This window comes from Octopus sinensis, linkage group LG2 (genome assembly GCF_006345805.1).
Source record: "Octopus sinensis linkage group LG2, ASM634580v1, whole genome shotgun sequence".
In the NCBI taxonomy this organism is placed as follows: domain Eukaryota; kingdom Metazoa; phylum Mollusca; class Cephalopoda; order Octopoda; family Octopodidae; genus Octopus; species Octopus sinensis.
In genome coordinates this window covers 38,941,831-38,964,497 of record NC_042998.1, presented here as the reverse complement: position 1 = coordinate 38,964,497, position 22,667 = coordinate 38,941,831, and the positions used below count along the sequence as shown (strand labels likewise).

The following is a 22,667-nucleotide window of genomic DNA, read 5'->3' as shown; positions in this document are numbered from 1 at the left end:
CTCCTAAAAGCATTAGACTTCGCCAAGCAGTATATCAACATCGATAACTCGGAAATTGATATTATCATGCATGCGAGGAAATCACTTCTTTTTCACGAGGATTCCACCTGGGTCAAGAAGAGTGAGGATTCTCTTTTCGATGTGGGCATACGACGGGGCTGAGTTATGTGTGCGTATAGGAGCTTATATTCTACACAATGTAAAACTAGAAATCCCGCTTATCATCATCATCATTGTTCGACCGTGGTCGAGACAATGGAATTTACCATGCTACGCCAGACTTCACGGTCCATTATAGCATTACGGAGGTCCTGTTGCTGGATGCCTGTATCTCTGAAGATTACATCAGGGTAGGAGAGTGTGCACCCTCTGGTATTGCGAGTAGATGGCTTCCAGAGGAGAAGAGTAGAAATTGCCTCGTTTTCAGCTCTACAACAATGTCCAGCAAACTGGACTCTCCTACCTTTCACAAGAGATGATACAGGTGATAGTTTCCCATATATTTGTACTTTGGTTGGATGACGCTTCCACGAGAGATTTTGAGCTCTCATAAGGAGGCGAGTGTAAGTGCCATTCAGCCGCCTCTCAAGCTTCTTTGATAACGTCCAGGTTTCTGAGCCATATAGTAGAATTGGTTCGACTGTGGCTTTGAAGATTTTAAGTTTGAAGTCTCTACTTAGATTTGATGACCAGATCTTATGCATATCATTACAGTTCCCGTTTATAGACGGCCAACTGGAAACGGTGTTTCCTGAGGCTAAATAGCAGTAGCATTCTTCCCTTTTATGGGACTACTACAATAACTTGGCAACATAACATCGCTTTATCGTGCTGCTACTGCATAAATCTTTCTGAGAGATTTAGAAATGCTTTATATATATATATATATATATATATATATATATATAATAATCCTAGGTAGCTCAAGAATATTCTTCCGAATGTGCCATAATGTATTGTAATATGCTGGAAGAATTGTAGAATTTATCAATCTCCTTGGTCTTGCACAAATTATATCTTATATGTAATTTTATAATGATTCATTAGCTGTTTGTGATACGATATTCCAGCGAAGCCATTAAGTGCAAAATCGATTTATTTTATCTTCATGTTGTTTCAATATGAATGTCATTATGAGTGAGATAATTCAAGGCTAAAATTAAAGCAGCATTATCCTTATATGTAATTATTGCTTGTGTCAATAATTACATGTATAAGGTTATATTTATATATCGGAAGCCGTTAGGTATGCATTTAAATATTTCAGCAGATTACTCGTCATACCTTTCTTGCAGCTGACAGGAGAGAATGCATGAGGACTTAAGTTTTGTGTAGTCAAATATGAATATATATATATGTGTGTGTGTGTATTTATACATTTATATATGTATACACACACACACACACATATATATATATATATATATATATATATATATATATATATATATATATATATATATACATAGGCGTAGGAGTGGCCGTGTGGTAAGTAGCTTGCTTACGAACCACATGGTTCCGAGTTCAGTCCCACTGCGTGGCACCTTTGGCAAGTGTCTTCTACTATAGCCTTGGGCAGACCAAAGCCTTGTGAATGGATTTGGTAGATGGAAGCTGAAAGAAGCCCGTCGTATATATATATATATATATATGTGTGTGTGTGTGTGTGTGTGTGGTGTGTGTGTGTGTGTATGTGTATATGTTTGTGTGTCTGTGTTTGTTTCCCCAACATCGCTTGACAACCAATGCTGGTGTGTTTACGTCCCCGTAACTTAGTGGTTCGGCAAAAGAGACCGATAGAATAAGTACTAGGCTCACAAAGGGTCAATTTGCTCGACTAAAAAGGTGGTGCTCCAGCATGGCCACAGTCAAATGACTGAAACAAGTAAAAGAGTATAAAAGAGTATACATACATACATATATATATATTAATAATATTAAATGCAAGGGATATTTGTTTGTACCTGAAATATCTCAGAAATGATAAATTTTATCTGAATTTTTTTTTTTGCATATTTATTTTCATACTTACCTTCGGCAGTGCAATGCAAATTTTTGTGATATTTGGACGTCTATTTGTTAAAGAAAACGATTAAACACAATTTTTGTTTGTTATTTCTCTAGGAAAAAAAACAAACATAATTTCTGTGACGTCAACACTCATACGGAATACACAGACATATAATGACTGTCATGGCGTGTCAATCAACACAAGCACATCTTCGATATCTGAGACATATACACACACATAATCCTCGCGCTCTCTAAGAAAAAAAAAACGCCGACTTTTTGACGTACACAATATTTTAATCATTTAAAAATATTTTAAACTGAATATGATTTCAAATATTTAATTTGTTTGTACAGTAAGTATTTATATTTTAGCTTTCCTTAAACAGACAATATTTTAATGTTTTTTTAAAAAAAATATTTTCAAGTGAATGGCGATCTTCCCCTTGGACCCTCAGTACAGTTATCTGGAATTCGTTGATTTCCATAAAATTTTTTTATTTATTTACTTTTGTTTAACGTGAAAGAGAGGAGGAAGTGAAAGTTTTATGTACGTGTATATGAAATGGACGTGTGTGTGTGTGAAGAGAGAGAGAGAGAGAGAGAGAGAGAGAGAGAGAGGAAGAGAAAGAGTGAGTGAAGGGGTGTGTTGTCATGTATACGTACATACATCATTACATATGCGTACATCTTTTTTGTATGTACGTGTGCATGTGTGTATGTGAAAGAGAGAGTGGGAGACAGGGAAAGAGAGAGAGAGAGTATGAGTGAGTGGAAGTGTGTGTTCTCATGTATGTGTAAGTGGCTCTCTCTCTCTCTCTCTCTTTCTCACACACACACACGTCCATTCCATATACGCGTTCATCCATCTTCCACTTTCTCTTCTCTTTCACTTTAAAACAAAAGTAAATAAATAAAAGAACTGTTTACGGAAATTAACGAACAAAACAAACTGAACCGAATGACAGTTCTGAGAGTCAAAGCGAAAAATCGCTCCAAGGGAAATACCATTACAATATTTTTTCGAGTGATTTCAGCGTACCTCAGCCCCAAAGATTTGGCTGCTATTTCTAGCACGCGTTGCTACCATGTAACAGCTATTTATGGTAAAGGACCAGAAATACCTGTTACGTGGTAGCAGGGCGTGCAAGAAATAGCAGCCAAATCCTTCCATTTCCGAGGAAAGAAGCTGTTTACGCGTGATTTCGATGTCACATTCGTTGAAAGCATGCGAAATAAGCTGGAAAAGAAAAAACCCACGAAACAAAACTCCGTTGCTGGGAAACTCAGACTTTCCCAGTGGCCTAACTGGTAACGGGTAGTCTAGTATACACGCGCACACATATATATATGTATATATATGCATGTATATTTCTCTCTCTCTCTCTCTCTATCTATCTATCTATCTATCTATCTATATACATACACACACACGCACAAATACACACACACATATATATATGTAGGCTTAAGTTTTTGTTATTATAACTTAATAAATTCCATAATCTTTACAGGTATTTCCTCAGCGAAGAGCCGTGTTTGTTATGCATTAATCGTTACAACATGTATAACATTGAAACGCCATAACCCCAACTGGGCAAAGTTGACGAATTTTACTTCGACAACTACACTTTTTACTCCTGAGAGTAAATTGCATCATGGCTTTATGGTTTAGTAAATAGTAAGAGCAACGGCTTACGTCTATAAAATTGATTACTTGTGCAATATCTAAAAGTGAAAAATTGCAATGACTGACCCGGCAGAACCGAGTGGAAAAAATATTAGCAACAACAATAAAACAATATAAAATATCAAAATATCTATTTCTTTACTACCCACAAGGGGCTAAAAACAGAGGGGACAAACAAGGACAGACAAAGGAATTAAGTCGATTAGATCGACCCAAGTGCGTAACTGGTACTTAATTTATCGACCCCGAAAGGATGAAAGGCAAAGTCGACCTCGGCGGAATTTGAACTCGGAACGTAATGATAGACGAAATACAGCTACACATTCCGCCCGGCGTGCTAACGTTTCTGCCAGCTCGCCGCCTTAGAATATCAAAATATAATCATGAGAAATGTAAATCACAGAGAGAGAAATATTTTTTGTTCTTTGACCATTGTGGATGAAAACATTGGAACATGTTCGATATTTGAATGTGAGAAGTTCGCATTCAGTAGTCTACATTAATTTGGGGAAGTAGCGATTCTGTGCAGCATGCCAGTTTTAAGACAATGCCATCATCTACCGTTGAAAAGAGCAATTCATATTTTTAATATACACTCTCTTGTGTTGTATGGTTTTAATATATACACCCGTTGGTTTTATGTGCCACTCATACTTCACCGATTGTCAGAAAATATTGACGGTCGCCGCTTGCAATATGATGCGTTTTAGGTATAAATCGCTGCGTTGAAGGGATAACTTGAATGTCTAATGGTTCTTTATTTATTCTGAGTTTAGGAATAGTGTTTGTTTTCGTAATGCTGGATATTAGTCTATGAAATCTAATGACTAGATTTGAAGTGAGTTGCATAATTGCTACTGAGACAAAAAAAAATGCAATATCAATATTAATAGTAAACAACAGGAAACAGAATGACCTAGAATTGTTTACGACTAAACACTAAACATGGCATAAAAGTCACAATCACCTGTTCTTCCCGCTTCAAACAATAAGGATTTCATGTATTTGAGTATTTGCTTCAATCTGTCTGTCTATCTATCTATCTATCTATCTATCATCTACCTACCTATCTATCTATCTATCTATCTATCTATCTATCTATCTATCTATCTATCTATCTATCTATCTATCTATCTATCTATCTATCTATCTATCTCTACCTACCTACCTACCTACCTACCTATGTATCTATCTATCTATCTATGTATCTATCTATCTATCTATCTATCTATCTATCTATCTATCTATCTATCTATCTATCTATCTATCTATCTATAACGAAACAGTAGAAATTTAATACGTAAAACCCGTTTTTGAAGGAGGATCCATAAATTAAAAATACGTATGAGGACATTGAAAATAGAACAAAAAAAAAAAAGACACTGTATCAACATCTTTGAAGCAGAAAGGGATTTAGAAAATTTTGTAAAAGGAAAATAGAAATATTTAATAAATTTCTTACGAAAACAGCAAAGGAACGATGTTGGAAGAGAAAATTAAAATAGAAAAATCCTGTTTGCAAAAAAATAAAAAAATGTTCTCTGTTATTGACGATGAAGGGGAGAAAATAGGAAAAACAAATAGAAATAATGAAAATTACCCCGAAAGTTTGTTGGGATTTGGATGGGAATATTTACAAGGGTTTTAAACCGATTTGCTTAGAAAAGATCAGAAATTGTAAAACCAAAAATGCAAGATAAAAACGAAATAATCTTAAGGAATTATCTAAATTATGGGAGCGATTATGATTGGCTGCAGTAGAATATTGAAGAGAAGACAATTGAATCTAAAATAAATGTTGAAATATTTGTAGACGGAATCCTGGGTAATCAAGGAAATAATTACTGTCAGAAAAACCGAAACATAATATTGCGAGAGAAGGGATGTATGTGGAACTTGGAGAGCTTGGAAATGATATAAGACAGAAGCATCAGCAGCAGGAAATTGGGATTATAATACTAGCAAAGAAGAAGAAAATTTCGTTTTAATGTTATATTTTACGAGATTTACTTCGGAAAAAAAAACTTATAAATAATAGAAAAGATTCTAATTTTGTATATTGTTATACATGAGGATGGTCATATTCTGGCAAGTCATTATTATTATCATTATCATTATTATTATTATATTATTATTATTATTATTACTTTTTATTTTCTTCTTTCAAATTTTCTTCCATTTCTTGCCGAGTGTCTTCCCGACTCCTAGGGCAAAGAAACTCATAGTGTATATTGGTAGGCCATTAAACCAAACTCAGTAGTTCGTTCATTTTAATTAAAAAAATTTTTTTTTAAAGTTAAATTAAAATACATGAGCAGCAACAGTTCTCACATCGACAATGCTCTTCTCAATACGTGTGATGTACCAGTTAAGACAATCTTTTGCACTTCTTGCAGGGATGGTAAGCCAGGGATCATTCTCATATAATTTTCGGTTCCCTTCTTGATCATTCCTAGTGCTCCTACGATCACTGGTATTGTAACCGCCTTGAGATGCCACATTTTCTCAATTTCAATGAGTAGGTCTTTATATTTTCTGAGCTTGTCAAACTCTTTCGCTGAGATATTATGATCACAGGGGATGCTCATGTCGATCAATAAGCAAACTTTATTGTTTTGGTCTTTCACAACAATATCTGGTTTATTGGCCTTGATGGTTCGATCTGTATGTACTGGAAAGTCCCACAGAATGGTTACATTTTCTCCTTCAGTTACAGCCTCAGGGTGGTGATTATACCACTTGTCGGCAGTTTTGATATTGTAATGCCGACTTATTAGCCAGTGGAGATATTGGCCAACTCTGTCATGTCTTAATTTATACTCCACTGGTGCTAAGACTTTACATCCAGAGATTAGGTGGTCCACTGTTTCAATCATGTCGTTGCAGAATCGGCATTTTGGGTCTGCTCCATTTTTCATCACATTGGCCTGGTAGTTCCGGGTTAATAGGCTTTGGTCTTGAGCAGCCAGGATGAAACCTTCGCTCTCTGCTTTTAGCCCTGAGCTCCGCAGCCACTGATGGGTTTGCTTCTGGTCAACATCAGCTTGTTTGCTGCGGGTCACATATTTGCCGTGCAGAGGTTTCTCCTCCCACCTATCAGCCAATTGCTCGTGCGCTTTTTTCATTGCCATCATTTTCACCTTCTTAGCAACAATAGTTGCCGTACTTCCCTCGGGTTGTTCAGTTTGGGTATCCTGCACGAGATCAATAGCAAATTTTTTGCTTTCCTTGATGATAGAATGAAGCTTCTTTCGTCTCTCGTGATTTTCCACGAGCTTTAGCATCCAGTCATTCGATATTTCGAGATATTTGGCCAGTCCAATTGTGGTTGTTTTGTAAGCTAGTTCAAATTGGATCAGGCCTCGACCTCCTTGGGCTCTGGGAAGGTAAAGGCGATCTACGTCTGCCTTTGGGTGGTGCATCCTATTACAACTCAGCAGCTTGCGTATTTTTCTATCTATATTCTTTACTTCACTCATATTCCAGTTCAACACATTGTAGCTATAAGTAACAACTGGAACTGCTAAGGAATTTATAGCTAACACCTTGTTACGTGCATTTAGTTCAGATTTCAGGACTGCACGAACTCTCCTATAGCATTCCTTCCTGATTTTCTCTTTCATGCTTGCATGCTGAATACCAGAGCCTTCATTTATCCCTAAGTATTTGTATGTTTGTTCTTGCTCAAGCTCTCTTATGACTGTGTCAACATCTAACACGACTGAATTTGTGGTCTTCACTTTCCCTTTCTGGAAAGTGGCCTTGGCACACTTCTCAAGTCCAAACTCCATCCCGATGTCATCGCTGAATGCTTTCACGGTGCGCAATAGGCCTTCAAGTTCATTATTGTCTTTACCATAAAGTTTTAAGTCATCCATATAAAATAGATGGCTTATTTTTTTATTGGCAATTTTATCCCCATACCCTGTTCTGTTTAATTCACTTGTAAGGGGTATTAGGGCTATGCAGAATATTAAAGGTGAAAGTGAGTCACCTTGAAAAATTCCACTGTTGATGTTTATATTTTCTGAGGCAAGTACTCCATTAGAGTGGTATAATTGGAGATTCGTATTCCACAACGACATATTGTGCTTCAGGAAGTTTGAAATCACAGGGGAAATTTTGAAGATGTCCAGCGATCTCAAGATCCATGGATGCGGTATACTGTCGAAGGCCTTCGCATCCATGGATCTTGAGATCGCTGGACATCTTCAAAAATTATTATTATTATTATTATTATTATTATTATTATTATTATTATTATAGAAGGCGGCGCGCTGGCAGAATCGTTAGCACACCGAGCAAAATGCTTAGCGCTATTTCGCATGTCGCTAGGTTCTGAGTTTAAATTCCGCCGCGGTCGACTTTGCCTTTCATCCTTTTAGAGTCGCTAAATTAAGGGGGTAAGAGGTAAGTCGATTACAGATCTTCCTGTATTTTCAGGAAAACCTTGTATATTTCTCAAACAATCAGAAGCAGAAAGCACGTAGATGATACTATCGAATAAAATAGTCATTGAAATTAGTGCTTATCAAGAAAAAGCCATGCAAATCGACTGGAATTTAGAAAATCTGTAGCCCTCAGTGCTTAGAAAAGCTTAAAGATTTGTGGGTACAAATTTTGTCACGAACAAAACCAAACGACCTCTCGTTAAATATCTCCCCGTAACGTGTCATTAACGGAAGCTTGTTTAGGGGTTATTGCAGTAAAATAATGTATCCTTTGGTTTTTAGCATTTGTTTTGAAGTTGCTTTAAATGGCCGCTGCGTGGGGTCCCTATACAAAGGGTTTTATTTTGTGTGTTGGAATACTTTTGTTGAGAGATTGGGATACTCAGACAGGCATTGATACAATCTACGAAATATCATTGTTTTACTGTTATACTGAGTCTTTTTATACGATTTGCAATGTGTGCCGTCGCTGTTTGGATAAATGTCAGATTTGATGGAGCAGACGTGTGATTAAAAGCGTTCCAACTAGGATCTTCCTGTCCTTATAGGATTATCTAGGAAAACATTCCCTTGCGCTCCTTTCATTTTATTTCTTGGAATTTGAAGGAGATTCCTTTGATATGTTTAGTCTGTAGAGCAACCGCGTTCACTTATATGTGCTTTAAAACGATAGACTAGTTGGAGATAATTCTTAGCGTTTTTATCATCTGTGGATGTCGCTCATTTTTCTTGTTATTGTCGTTGTGAAATGGCCAATAGCGAGTTAGTGATGCACTGGAGAGAGGGCTGCGGATGCTTAGCTATGCTGTGATCTCTCACGAACGATGCGATTAATTAATAGGAGAGGCTGTGTGTATGAAGTTTCTTTTTTCATCACATGTGACTATGCCGTGTTACTTATATAAAAACTAAAAGACATACGTGCTCTTCGTATGTTTTTAGCGTACTTTATTTTAAGCTAGGCAGAATAATGGTGCCTCCAAAAATTCATTGAGGTCAGTGGCAGTGCAATTGATGGCAGAAATCTAAATTCTCATGTTAGTTAGAATGTGAGATATTTAGGTCGGCCATATTGAAGGCAAGTCTTTCTTTAGGATACGTTCGTAGCAGAGTAATGGCTCTGTGAATTGATTCAGTTGCATGGTTTTGTCGAGCAAACAGATTCTATGGCTTTTCTCCGTATTAGTAGGCAACAATAAGCTTTACGCCGAATGTATTTGAAGGAAAGGAGAGAATGAAGAATCTGTCAGAAGATCTTCATTCTCTTTTGCTTTGTTCTGTTGGTGCTGCTAATTACTTGTTAGAGATTCTTCTGACTGAAGCTCGATACAAACGCTGGTTAGTTTTCTGGTTTTCCTTAATTTATTTTTGTTTTCTTTCCTGCTTTTCTTTGTTTACTCACGTAATTTTGACATATACTATGTTTTGTAGTGTTTATATAGTTATCGTTATGAAACACTTGTTTTCTATAGCTTTTAGCCGGATGAAAATTTCAATTGTGCAATTATGGTTGTACTTCCTGGTTGCTTTGCAAAATGCAATTTTCTTTTGAAAGGTTCTGTAATTGTTTTGTTGAGTATCTATGCCTTATCTATATTGGTGATGTAGTGTTGTAGAAACTATAGTTTTGCTAATAACGTATCAATTCATTCTCGATACTTTGTAACAGATTCGAAAATGAATATGCTGATCGCTCCTCCTCCCTTTCAACGATGTGCGTTCATAACGCGTGCGATTCATTGATATTAGCGGCCACCGCGGGGTTTCGAATTTATTGTGCATATTCTCAATCAACACGACTTCTGAATTTAACTTTCGCTTATAGGAATCAACAAGCAAATTATTTGCTGGTGTGTACTAATGTCTGTCAAACCGGTAATAATTCATGAGGAGGTGCATACAGAACAGCGAGAACCCTATCCCCAAGGTCCCTATTCATTCGATTATTTGGCGGAAAGCGTCCCACCTTACTGATTGAAACGTTGTGATGATGATAATGGTGATGTCGTTCAATGGAAACTTAGGCGATGAGAATCAAATGTTTGCAGCAGCTTGGTTTTCGCGAGTAGAAAGTAGTGTATTGGAGAATTATTGGACTTGGATTCGTTGGATGTGTTGTCAGCATTTTAGGATTGAAGGCTAGTTTAGTTGAGGCAGTGACGAATCTGCTTTACTATCTTCTGTACTGTTTTTCTACCAGGATTTATTGTGTTCGGATGTCTCTTCCAGAGTGTGTTAAGATATTGTAGCTGGTGTTTTAAGTCCTCATGTGATGTTGGTGGAAGTTGGTAGCGTACTCTGTGATCATTATTAATGTATCATGTTGATATTTTGAATGCCTTTATTTCAAGCATTTTGCCTGTTTTTGTTCAAATGAGGTTGATGTTGTACTAAACACGCAAATTCATGTCCTTTATTTAACGCGGTTAGTTTGGGTATCCATTAAGGATTTTAGAAGGCCTTGTGGGGCTAAAGTTTCTTTGAAGTATAATTGCTTTGCACGATGTCACTGTGCATTCGTGCTTGTGCATATGTGCATTCGTGTGCAGCGCAAACCATCTGTACTTCCTTGCACTTTTCGACATCTTCTTTACTTAGGATTACATAATGTACTTTGGTCACTGCAAATTATTTCTCTGATATCTCTCATTTCTCGTCTGTTGCTTATTTTTCTTTTGTTCTATTTCTACTTAGTAAAATGCAAATATTAGCAGCACGACTTGTATTTTGCATCACACTGAAATATATTTCAGTGACGTTTTCTGTTTGTACAGTAAGCTTGTACGATGTACACTGACCAAGCACACGCGCTCGGCATTCGTTTTTGCCTATTTGAGGATGATACTGTACGCTCCAATAGGCTGTTCCCAATTGTATGGCATCCGGAACATACTATACTCTTTCAGTTATCCCATATATTGTTGAGCTGGGGTTTTTTTGTTATCAAAGCTAAGCAAAAATAAACTAATCTCTTCTTTGAATGCCGTCAGCTAGATTACATTCTTATACGTGTTCATTTTGAGGATGTAAGGCAGAATACGAGGGAAATTTAGCATATAAATTTGATATGGATAGTTACTACGAAGAAACTGCCTTCTCATTTCAAAATGCCTGTGGATTCTGACAGTGGTAGTAACAAGGGGTGCTGAAAAGTTCCTAGCTTGGAGAGTATAACGAAAGATTACAGGTGTTAAACTTACAGGAAAGGTAGGACAACTATTTAGAAGATATGCAAAAACTCATGATGGTATACAGTATATCTTCCTCTTTTTTATGCAGATTTAACGCATGATGGCAGCTTCTACAGTGGATTTTGGTAAAATTGAAGCACAGATGGTAATGAAGTTCCTCTTTTTGTAAGGCAAAAGAAATCAATGGAGAGATGAAGGAAGTCTTGAAGGATGACTGCTCATCTTACTCCGCAGCGAAAATCCGAATGCTAAACTTTCAGACTGGTTATTTCTAGGTCACAGATGAACCCCGGTCAGGGTGGTCAACTTCTGCGACCACAGGAGACAAAGCCGACGCCGTACACGTCATGATTCTCGAGGACAGCCGGATTCGAACTAAAGTCATAGATGAGACTCTGTGGATTTCCCGCGAAAGAGTTGGCCACGTCATTCACAACATTTGGGACATGAGAATGTTTCCCGCAAAATGGATGCCGAAATATCTGAACGCAGATCAGGAGCGCATCAGAGTGATGACATTAAAATGAAGACATCAAGAGAAACGATTTTGAACCGGTTTGCAGCAGCCGAGACTGATTTTTATGGTTCGTCTAGTCACCATGGATGAAAGTTGGCGTCATCATTATGATCTTCAAACCAAGTAGCAATCAATGGAATCGCACCACAGCAGTTCACCGTGCACCAAGAAGTTTCGAATCCAGAAGTCAGCTGGAAAGTTCCTGGTTTCAGTGTTCTAGGAGAAAGACGGAGCACTCCTCATAAAATACCTGCCAAAGGGTCGCACCATCAACACATGTCTCTGTTGGACGAACTGTGTGTAGCCTTGAAGCAGAAACGCCATAGAAAGCTGAGCTGTGGTGTTCTGTTTTTGCAGGACGACAATGCACCAGCACACAGCACATGAAACTCTATGGAAAATACGCAACTTTGGCTTCGAATTGGTAGACAACCCACCTTACTCTCCCGACATGGGCTCCTCCGACTAACAGCTCTTTCCACAACTGAAGAGACATCTCAAAGGAACGAAATTTCTCTCCGATTCGGAAGTGATCGCTGTTACAAAGGTTGGGGGCCCAACCTTCCGAGTTTTTTTACAGGGCTTAGAAAAACTGAAGGACCGCTGCAATAAGTGTTTGAATCTGAAAGGGGAATATGTTGAATAAAATCATAATTGACTGACCCGCCTGTATTTTCTTTTACCCAAAGTCAGAAACATTTTAGCACCCCAGTAACGATAACTTGCATTGACCGAGAATTGAAATTCCAACTTGTAGAGTTCAACATTTAGAATTTGGCACCGACGTTCATAAGTAGATTTGCATAACTGTTGGCGTCTTTGTTCTTATTAAATGCCTAAGTGATTCAATAAAACCAACCTCTTCACGATAAAAAGTGAATATTCCTTTCTATTTGGCCCGATGGAAGAGTCTTCTTATATTATGAGGGATGGAGAGAAAAATGGGTTGAATATCCCTGATTGGTTTTCTTTTGTTTTTGTTTCTGTTGGGTTTGGAAAATGCATTGCAATCATGACTTGCTTAGCGGTTGTCATTAGAAAACTAACCACATAATCGCAATCAGGTCTTAAATACATAACTCATAAGATTCGTTCGTCATAAAGTAAAATGCGTTCGTTTGAAAGTCTAAGGATGACTTCTCTTGAAGTGATGTTAACTATTAAATTTTGAGAAAACAACTTTAAATCGTGTTATTCTTTTAGAAACAACGGATAATTTAACATTTGAGTGAGATATAGTTAATGGTGTAAATTTGCAAGTAGACAATATAAAATTAGTAAGCATTGACAATCCACGAGTAGATTTAAAATACTTAAAATCACAGAGCGAGAGAAGAGGATCTTCAGAATAATTAGCAAATTCTTGAGAAATTGTTACAAGTTGCTCCTTGAGGTAATATAATACAATGATAAGTTCTAATACATAGTGTTAATGTGAATATTAATCATCTGATATTAAGCTTGTGAATGTGTTTTCTAATCTTATTGGAAGTGATTTTCTATTTTCATTTGTGGGAAATTGTTAGCGTCAAATGATCGGCATCTTATCGATACTTATTAAGTATCGACTTCGAATCGGCTGCATTCATTTATTGCACTACGAGTAAATAAAACTGATAACCCCCTCGAAGCTTTGAACGAGACAGTGCTGTTGAATGGTTAATAAAATCCTTTTAAACAGAATATCAATGGGATCCAATTTGGTGTAAATTAGTTCAAATATAGTTGTTTGTAAATAGAAATATTTGTCTGAAGAGTTTAGGGATACAATCCATAGGCTAGCAGGCTTCCTTGTTGTTGTTGTTGTTGTTGTTGTTGTTGTTGTTATTATTATTATTATTATTATTATGAAAGATTCTCGGATAGTTCTTAATTACCGGTTATTCTTTACTTGAAATCAGGCAGTAACAAATCACCAAAGGTTTCAAGTAGTGCCTTCTCCATTGACTCAAAGAGACAATACTCTCCTTAGAATGCGAACTGTACCCAACAATGCTGTCTTCTGGATCACATAAACAGTATTTTACGTAGGATATGAGCAGTTTCCATGGGCACTATCTTTTGAATTTCTGCCATTTTTGGATTTCTTGGTATCTGAGCTAGGTAGCAATCAGCTCATTTTGTTATGATCCCTAGGGCACATATGACAACAGGTATTGTTTTAGTCTTGCGGTGCCACATTTTGCCAATTTCTATTTCAAGATCTTTATACTTGCTCAGATTTTAGTAGGTCTTATTATTATTATTATTATTATTATTATTATTATTATTATTATTATTGTTGCTGTTGTTGTTGTTGTTGTTATTTAATGCGGCGAGCTGTCAGAGTCGTTAACATGCTGGACGAAATGCTTAGCAGTATTTCGCCTGTCGCTACATTCTGAGTTCATATGCCGCTGAGGTCAACTTTACTGTTTATCCTTTCGGGGTCGATAAATTAAGCACCATCGAAATTATGGGGTCGATGTAATCGGCTAGTCGCCTCCCACAAAATTTCATGCCTTTTACTTGTAATAGAAACTATTATATTGTCATTCAGTAGTCTTATTTTTATCACGTGGTTTCATTGCACTACCGAGCGCAGCTCTGTGTGTCTTGGGTATGTGCTGTGGTTTGTTATAGTGTTCTTATTTTCACTGTATTGAAAGTGCTTTACGTAGGATGTGTGCGGTGCCTAGTGGTGCTATTTTCTGTAAGCCCTGGTGTTTTGATTATGTATTTGAATTTTTTTATCATACTTAATGCGCCCACTATGATAGGAATTGTTTCTGCTTTTAAACTCCACATTCGAGTTGCCTCTGTTTCCAGGTCTTTGTATTTTGTTAGTTTCTCCATTTCTTTTAGAGAAACGTTGTCATCAGTTGTCTCTGACAACTATATCCGGTCTATTAGCCTTGATTTCTCTATCTGTGCGTATTAGCATATCCCATAGTATGGTTGCTTTCTCATTTTCTGTGACCTTTTCTGGCGTGTGCCTATACCACCTTCTTTCTATAGTCTTTTCATACTGTTGGCATAGCTTCCAGTGCATATAGATCCCAACTGAGTCGTGTCTTTGAATATATTCTTTCTTAGCCAGGACTGGGCAGTCAGAGACATTACGAATTATTGTTTCTTCTCCATTACCGCATATTCTGCAGTTGTATTTCGTTTCCTTTTCGGTGATTTCTGGTGGGAAAACTTTGATCTTGTGCACAACATATGCTATATAGTTGTTTGTTGTGGGAAGCTGACGGTTTCCATCATACCCAGCAAAATAAGCTGTAAGTTTCCATATAATAATAATAATAATAAAGCTGGCAGAATTATTAGCAAGCCGGACAAAATACTTGGCAGCATTTCGCCCGTCTTCACGTTCTGAGTTCAAATTCCGCCAAAGTCAATTTTGCCTTTTATTCTTTTGGAGTCGGTAAACTAAGTACCAGCTGAGTAATTCCCTCAAAGTTGCTGGCCTTGTGCCAGAATTTGAAACCAATTTTCGTGTTCTACTGTCGTTACCGTACCAACTGTCTTTGGTGGCAAAATAATATTGATATTTTAGTTTGACCCAAAGTGACACTTTTGGCGTGATTTAAATTGCAATTATGAATAGAAACTAACATATTTGCCTCGATGTTTAACTCATGTTTGTTTTTAGCAAATATACACACATGACTATTTCCTTTTTCTTTGATTAGACACAATAATGATTTTTAAAATTATTTATAGGAAGATAGGAATGAAGTCACGTGGTTTAGTTGTTAAGGCTCTCACAGTGGTGAGTCAGATTCCTGACTGCTCATTACGTCCTTGAGTAAGACACTCTACGTTGCGTTAGTCCACTCAGCTGTACCATTGTCACATTCTGTGTCAGGATAAATCTCCCTGATTCAGGAGATTCAATGATCGGATCAACTGGGAATTTTGTACGTCATAAACGACGGAATACCAGTCACAGGAAAATTCCATTAACGTGTTCCCTAATAAAATCTGAGATGATTACTAAAATAGGAAACAAATATCGAAATATATTAACAGACGCTAATCGATGTTTGTGCTGATAGTTTACAGTAATGAAAAACTCGCCAAATCCCTTCAATTTTAAGCCAGAGAAATGAACCCATTTCATTGTCTTATGCATCTCCTATGCTAAACCCTAAACAAAATTCCGCATGAAACACTTGAAACTCTACTCTGGTACTCACTTTGCTATTATTATCATTCGGAAACATTTCCCATTGTACATTAATGAAACTGTCAGCCACAGGTTATACTTTAAAAAAATGTGCAATAATACTTATGGAGCGGTGATTTGTTCTAAACACTAACTTTTTTTTTTAAATTTCCTAATAGAATTGATCATCAGACTATTTCTGGATAATTTGAAAATATCAAGTCACAAGTTCCTAAGTATTTCAATTTTCAATATATTTATGAGAATCAGTTAAGTAAATATATTGGGCGTAGTTAATTATAACTGGACCTTGTGTCAACATAGTTCATGTTATTACCGAATTTACGATAACAACCTGATTTAAAACAACTACACTTAACATTATACACTGACGATATATAAATCTAATTACGAAAAGTACTGAATTTTCCAACAAGAATTCCTATATTAATGTGAAATGAAAATAAATAGCAAATCTAACATTGACAATATACTGATTTAATTAAGATACCTATTGCATTTTCGAACGAGAGTTTCTATAATAATGGCATTTTCTTAGTTCAATGAGAGTATTTTGTTAAATTATTTCTCAAGTGCCCTGATGAGTTTCTGGGTATTTTGTAAATATTGAACAGTGAAATAACGAGGGAAGCAACTTTAACTAAAACGAAGTGGGGAAGCATTATGCAGTCTCGAATGAAATTGTCTGATACTATCAAAGGTTGCTACGTGAATGAGAAGTGCTTAAGCAGCATATCAGCTGCTCGCTTTCGTCACTGAACACCTTTCGACACAAGTTTACGAAGATACACTCCTAATGAATGTGGCTCAAAAGCTTTGAGATATCACACACACACACACACACACATGCAAACGCCCATATACTCGCATGAGTTTAATTGTAAATCTATCTCGTAGACATTCAAGCATGACAAATTTAATTATTTAATTATTTCTCCTTAGATTGAAAAAATGACGCACAGCCTTAATCGATTTTCGAAACTTATTGAATTCTCATCAAAGGTATCTCTCTCTCTCTCCCTCTCTCATAAATATATATATATATGTATATGTGTGTGCGTATGTGTGTGTTTGTACACATACATATAAATAGAGGGATAGAGCGAGGTTAAGAGGTATTCAGTTAACGAAGCAAGCAAAAGCTTACACTGGGAAACATAAATTAGCCGTGTCTCACATTCCCGAACCTTCTACGCACGCCAAGCCCCGTGTGGTGGTTTCGAGAGACTTCAGTTTCTCTTCCACATTCAGCCCTTTTTGTAATAAATAACTTTTTAAAGGCTTCTGAAGGAATTAAAATGTTTACATAAATCCGTCAAAGGATTCAGCGTTACACCTTCCGCGTTTCTCGCCCCCTGCACACCTATCCTCTGTATATGTAACACCTTGTATATCAATCAATTCGACCACTGTTTACCTGAGTTATTCATAGGATATCTTCTGTAAATTCGATGTTGAGGAATTTGCTTAGATTTAAGCCACCAATCAAATTGCCTCTCAATATTCTGCAGTGAAGCAGATGCGCTGCCAAAGACAACTGGAATAGAATGGTGGAGTCACGCTTCGTCAACCAACAAATATATTGAAGTCAATGAGTTGTGGGTTGGTGGCTGACTCGATCGGTGCATGGCTTGATTATGGCTTGAATTGGAGGTGCCAGAGATATGAACGACTTTGGAGTGTTTGTTTGCTGGTTAGGGGTGTATGTAAGGGATTACCATAAAGCGTTTAGGATTGTGTAAGACTTGATTCCTGCAATAGTTATGAACAAATACATCAAGAGAAGTGAGAGAGTTTGACCTTGAACCAAACGAACTGCTGACAGCCAGGTAATCAAGGTAAAAATGCAATCTACATATGCGCATTCATCAGAGTACATTTGACACGAAATATCAGCAATAACAATGTTTATAAGTCGATATTTTCACTCTGACGAGAAGCATTTCCATTGGGCGTTAGAAAGACGTTTTGGTTGAAATATATGTTTATAAGGTACTAAGGAATGAAACAGCGAGATGCTACAATTGTCTATTTTCGCATATCTTTCTAATTCACAGTCTGAGAGGAAATGTTAAAACCCGATTAGAAAAAAAAACCCTCTCAACTTTTCAAAAGCTAAATCAGGAGTGTTTTATTTGCCCAAACCTCAATCGTCTTATCATCCATGCCACAGTGAAGGTCAGATTGATTGGAAAGGAAAATGGATCCAACCGAGTTCTCGATTATTACAGTCGATCTAATTCATAGGGTTGCGTTGTTATAACTAAAGTTAATAATAGACTAGTGTGTATCGTTTTTAATTATCTGTTCATATAACTTTCGCTCCATCATATATCTAAGTTTATATATATGCTACCTAACGTTCGCTAATATAAAAATAATTAATAGTTTGTTCGAATCATTCTTTATTTCCCTCCAGTCAGATTATTTCCGTATCAATTGCGTTCATCTGTCTGAGAACTACAAGAAGACACACCGTATATGTTTTAATATAATGGACGTCATAAGGAGGATGAAACGAAGAAGTTGAAGAGACATACAATAGGAAGAAAATAAGATAAATATTAAAACTAAGAGAAACAGTTAAAAAAAAACGAGGAAAACGAAATAAAAATAAAAATAGTATTTAAGAACGATTGAGATAAATGAAAAAGAATTAAGATTAAAGAAGAGATTTAAAATTGGATCAAATGATATCGAAACATAAATAGTCTTATTATTCCAAATGAATGTGATGTGCTTGCATATAATGTCTGGTTTAAATAAATCGTTTTAAGTGGTATCAACTGGTTCGCTTTGTCGTAATCCATGGGTATTTCAACGCTGAAATCCGTAAGACATAATCCAAACTAACATCAGGAATTCATGGAATCTTTTCAAAAGTAGGCAGCATTTTGATGCAGGAATTTGAAAATTTCATCCAAAGTAATTTTTCATGTTTCTCCTATATTTTTAAAATACGCAATTGAATATATTTCCTGCAATACCCGTAATAATAATAATAATAAAAATAGTAATAATAAAAATGTCTCCTATAGGTGTCAAACCTGATATATATTAAGGGAAGGGGGTAAGTCTATTACATCGACCCCAGTGCTCAACTGGTACTTATATTATCAACGCCGGAAGGATTAAAAACAAAGTCGACCTCGGCGGAATTTGAACTTAGAACCCAAAGCCGGAAGAAATGCAGCTAAGCATTTAGTCCGGCGTGTTAACGATTCGGCCAGTTTGCCGCTTAATAACAATAATAGTGTCTTATAAGGTTTTCAATAATATTCCTAAATATTTCTTGCGTTTCTTGCACATGGTTTCTTTAGGCGGTTCACTAGACAAAGACCAAGCGATTGTAGTGTACTAGTTGGACGAGCTGAGATAATTGGTGTATAGATGTTCTGCGTTTTAGGATCCTTTACACACGATCAGACAAGTGGAGCTTAAAAATGTCTCAAACCAATAGTGATGGAGGTTTTAATAACCCACTCGTCCCGCGATCCCATACATCAGAAATTCCTTTAATACAGCCATCATCTTCCATCTAATCTTTCTCTTGAACAGAGACGACAACTCTGGATGGAAACCGTCTCTTAGACATTGTTTTCCGCTTACCATCAGAGGTAATTTCATGCCATCTACTGCGCATGCCTATGCTACTGTAAAAAGCTGTTTTTCATATTCTATTGTTTGGACAAGTGCACATTTTACTTCTTTTATATCGATTATTCTGTTGCAGACGATACCAAAAAAACATTGGGGTTTCTTCCAATCTGACTGAGATTCTGTTCGCGTCTATTTTTTGCCTGTATTATGAAACTCTGGAACTTGGTTATTTTTTCCTCGAGATTCTTCTTCAGGTTTTCTGTCTCAGGACCAAATTCTCTCAATTTATAAACCTTGAACACAAACCCATTCTTGCGTTAAAGTCTACGGGACAGCTATTTGATATCATCAGCCCATTTCAGTGCCCGAAGACAGATGAGAGACCTTGTCATCCCCGAACCATTTTGTTTTTTGGGTCTTTTCACTATTTTAATATCACTGCTTCCAATTCTAGTTTCTTTCTTATGAACTTTTTCAAACTATTTCTCTCCGATTGTTTTTCGTTGATCAAGACCTGCCTGGCAGCAGCACTGTTGTTGTATTCTTTGGCCTATTGTACAACTTGAACTCAATTTCTTATTTTATACGCTTTCGTTGTGGTTGCGACATCTTGGTATGGCAGCCATTCGTAATTAGGGGGGGGGGGGCAACTATTCAGAATAACAGAGACGCCTGTCTACAAAGGCCGGTTGTCTGTTTTAAAGATCTTTGTAATCGCTTTTCAGCTTCGTTTTAATTGTCATTACGATAAACTATTAATAAGGATTTATTTATTACAATTTATTGAAATACAGACACTAATTCAGTAATTAAGCAAGTTTATTTTCATTCATTCAACTAATAATTTAATAACCTTAATATTACTTCAATACAGCAACAGGTCAGTCCACATTTCAGTTTTACATGCAAAGTTCGTCACTTCACGTCATCGAAATTCTGTCGATTTTCCCTTGATTTCGAAAATAAACACACATGCTTCACTGTAAATTCATAATTTGCCAAGATTCCGTTGAAGTCGTTTCATATTCCTTAACCTGAAATTATTCTTGGGACCGCTTGCCATACAGTACTCTCAGCTTGTATGCCAGTAATATTAGAAACTAAAACTTCGCCTCGGCGCATACTGCATGCCGGCTTACATGCCGAAATTTACTTAAACTAGTTTCAATCCTAAGTTGGAATTTCATCGGCAGCTAATGATATAGGCAGTTGAGTTCTAATTCACACGCTATTAAAACTGAATCTATTTTGGACCATTAAAAAATGTGATCGATTAGGTCAAGATTTACCAATTTCAATGTGTCCGAGTAAAGAGAAAACGGGTTTCTATATCGGGCCTTGATTTCGACATTGGAGGAAGAATCAAAACAAAGTCATATGAAACACATAAAAAGATCTAGAATTGAATGGCAAATATATGGGAGCCATCATAAGATGTCAACGTTATCAGGAAAGTTTATAATATAAGAGAAAAAAGGGGAGATTACACAAAAACAGACACTTTAACATAATGTGTAAGCATCGGTTTGAAATGAAATGAGTTGTTGGAACAATAACAGGATTAGCAAAGCAACAAAAATTAAGCGCATATAAGTTGCAATCAAAAATCCAACTCCCAGTTCGATTTAATGAGAGAAGATGTCAATAAGAAGGCAAGTTAAATATTATAGCATTCCTGTGCTCTGCTTCAATTTTTTTTAAAAAAGAGCAAAAGCCATCTTCGATGATGCTAAATATAGACAGTTTCTACACGATTGCTGTATGTATATGTTTCAGTAAACAACACGTGACTTTCTTCATTGTTAAAACTGAAAATATTGGCTTCTACCAGACGTTTTCACAAGGGAAAATTCCCTGGAAACAGTTGTTACGCTGTAAACAGGAAAATGTTTCTCTTTTTTGTCTCGATTACTAAAGTTCTTTGAAAAAAAAGAAAAAACACTTCATGGATTTCTTTCGGAGATAATTATTTCCATCTTTAAAGAGATTCCTCACTTTATAAAATGCTTAACAAGATACGGTTTATCTTTCATTTTTTACTTGTTTCATTCATTAGACTGCGGCCATGCTGGGGCAACGCCTCGAACAATTCTAGTCGAATAAATCGATCCCGGACTTATTTTTAAAAGCCTGGTACTTATTCTATAGGTCTCTTTTGCCGAACCGCTAATTTACGGGGACGTAAACACACCAACTACATACACAGACAGACAGACTCACTCGCACACACACACTCATGTATACACACAGAGAGTGCGATTGGTAAATTGTCGCCATATTATATTTTTCATTTTACGCATGCGAATTGTTTGTTTTTGTTGACTACACAATAGAGTAGGGTCAGTTGGGCACCGTCTGTGAGAAAAACAACACCATGGCACAATTCACTCTACCAAAAATTTGGAAATGACATGCTGTACTGCTTGGCATACACACCGAAAGCTGCAATACGAACATATCAGAGTGTTTGGGTTTCAATCTGAGGATACTGTAATCTGAGGACAAAGCGATCTGAGTATATGTACCGAGAGTGATAAAAAGCAAACGTCCAGTCAACATCATGGTATTTGGCGTGATCACTAGTGATGGCGACATTATTCTTCCATTCATCTTTCCACACTGCCTCAGACTCAACACGGAAGCCTACATCAACTGCCTGGAGGAGGTAGTGTTGCACTGGGTCAAGAGGGTCGCTGCTCGAAGACCCTATGTTTGGCAACAGGACTCTGCATCATGTCACACATAGCTGTCAGAAAATTTCTGCAACCACATCACCCTGAATATCTGGCCATCTAACTCCCAGACTGCAACTCCCTTGATTATTATGTGTGGGGCGCAGTTGAGCGAGCGACCAGCAGAACTCCTTGTAACACCAAAGATGAACTGAAGGCAAGGATTATGACAGCATTCACCAACTTTATCAAGGATACTGTCCAGAAGATTTGCAGGAGATTCCAAAGTCATCTGGAGGCCGTGGTTGAAGCCAATGGCGATTTTATTGAATAAATTAACTCTTTAGTATTTCAAGATAATT

The 22,667-nt window shown here is 36.7% G+C and overlaps 1 long non-coding RNA gene across 1 annotated transcript; it reads right to left on the bottom strand.

The window, feature by feature from the left end:
- Positions 1-735: 735 nt before the first annotated feature.
- Positions 736-19,749, bottom strand: LOC118762263. The gene is made up of 3 exons (XR_004998017.1): positions 19,739-19,749; positions 12,715-12,720; positions 736-869 (listed from the first exon to the last, which is right to left on the bottom strand). It is a non-coding gene; the product is annotated as an uncharacterized LOC118762263 (long non-coding RNA).
- Positions 19,750-22,667: the final 2,918 nt, after the last annotated feature.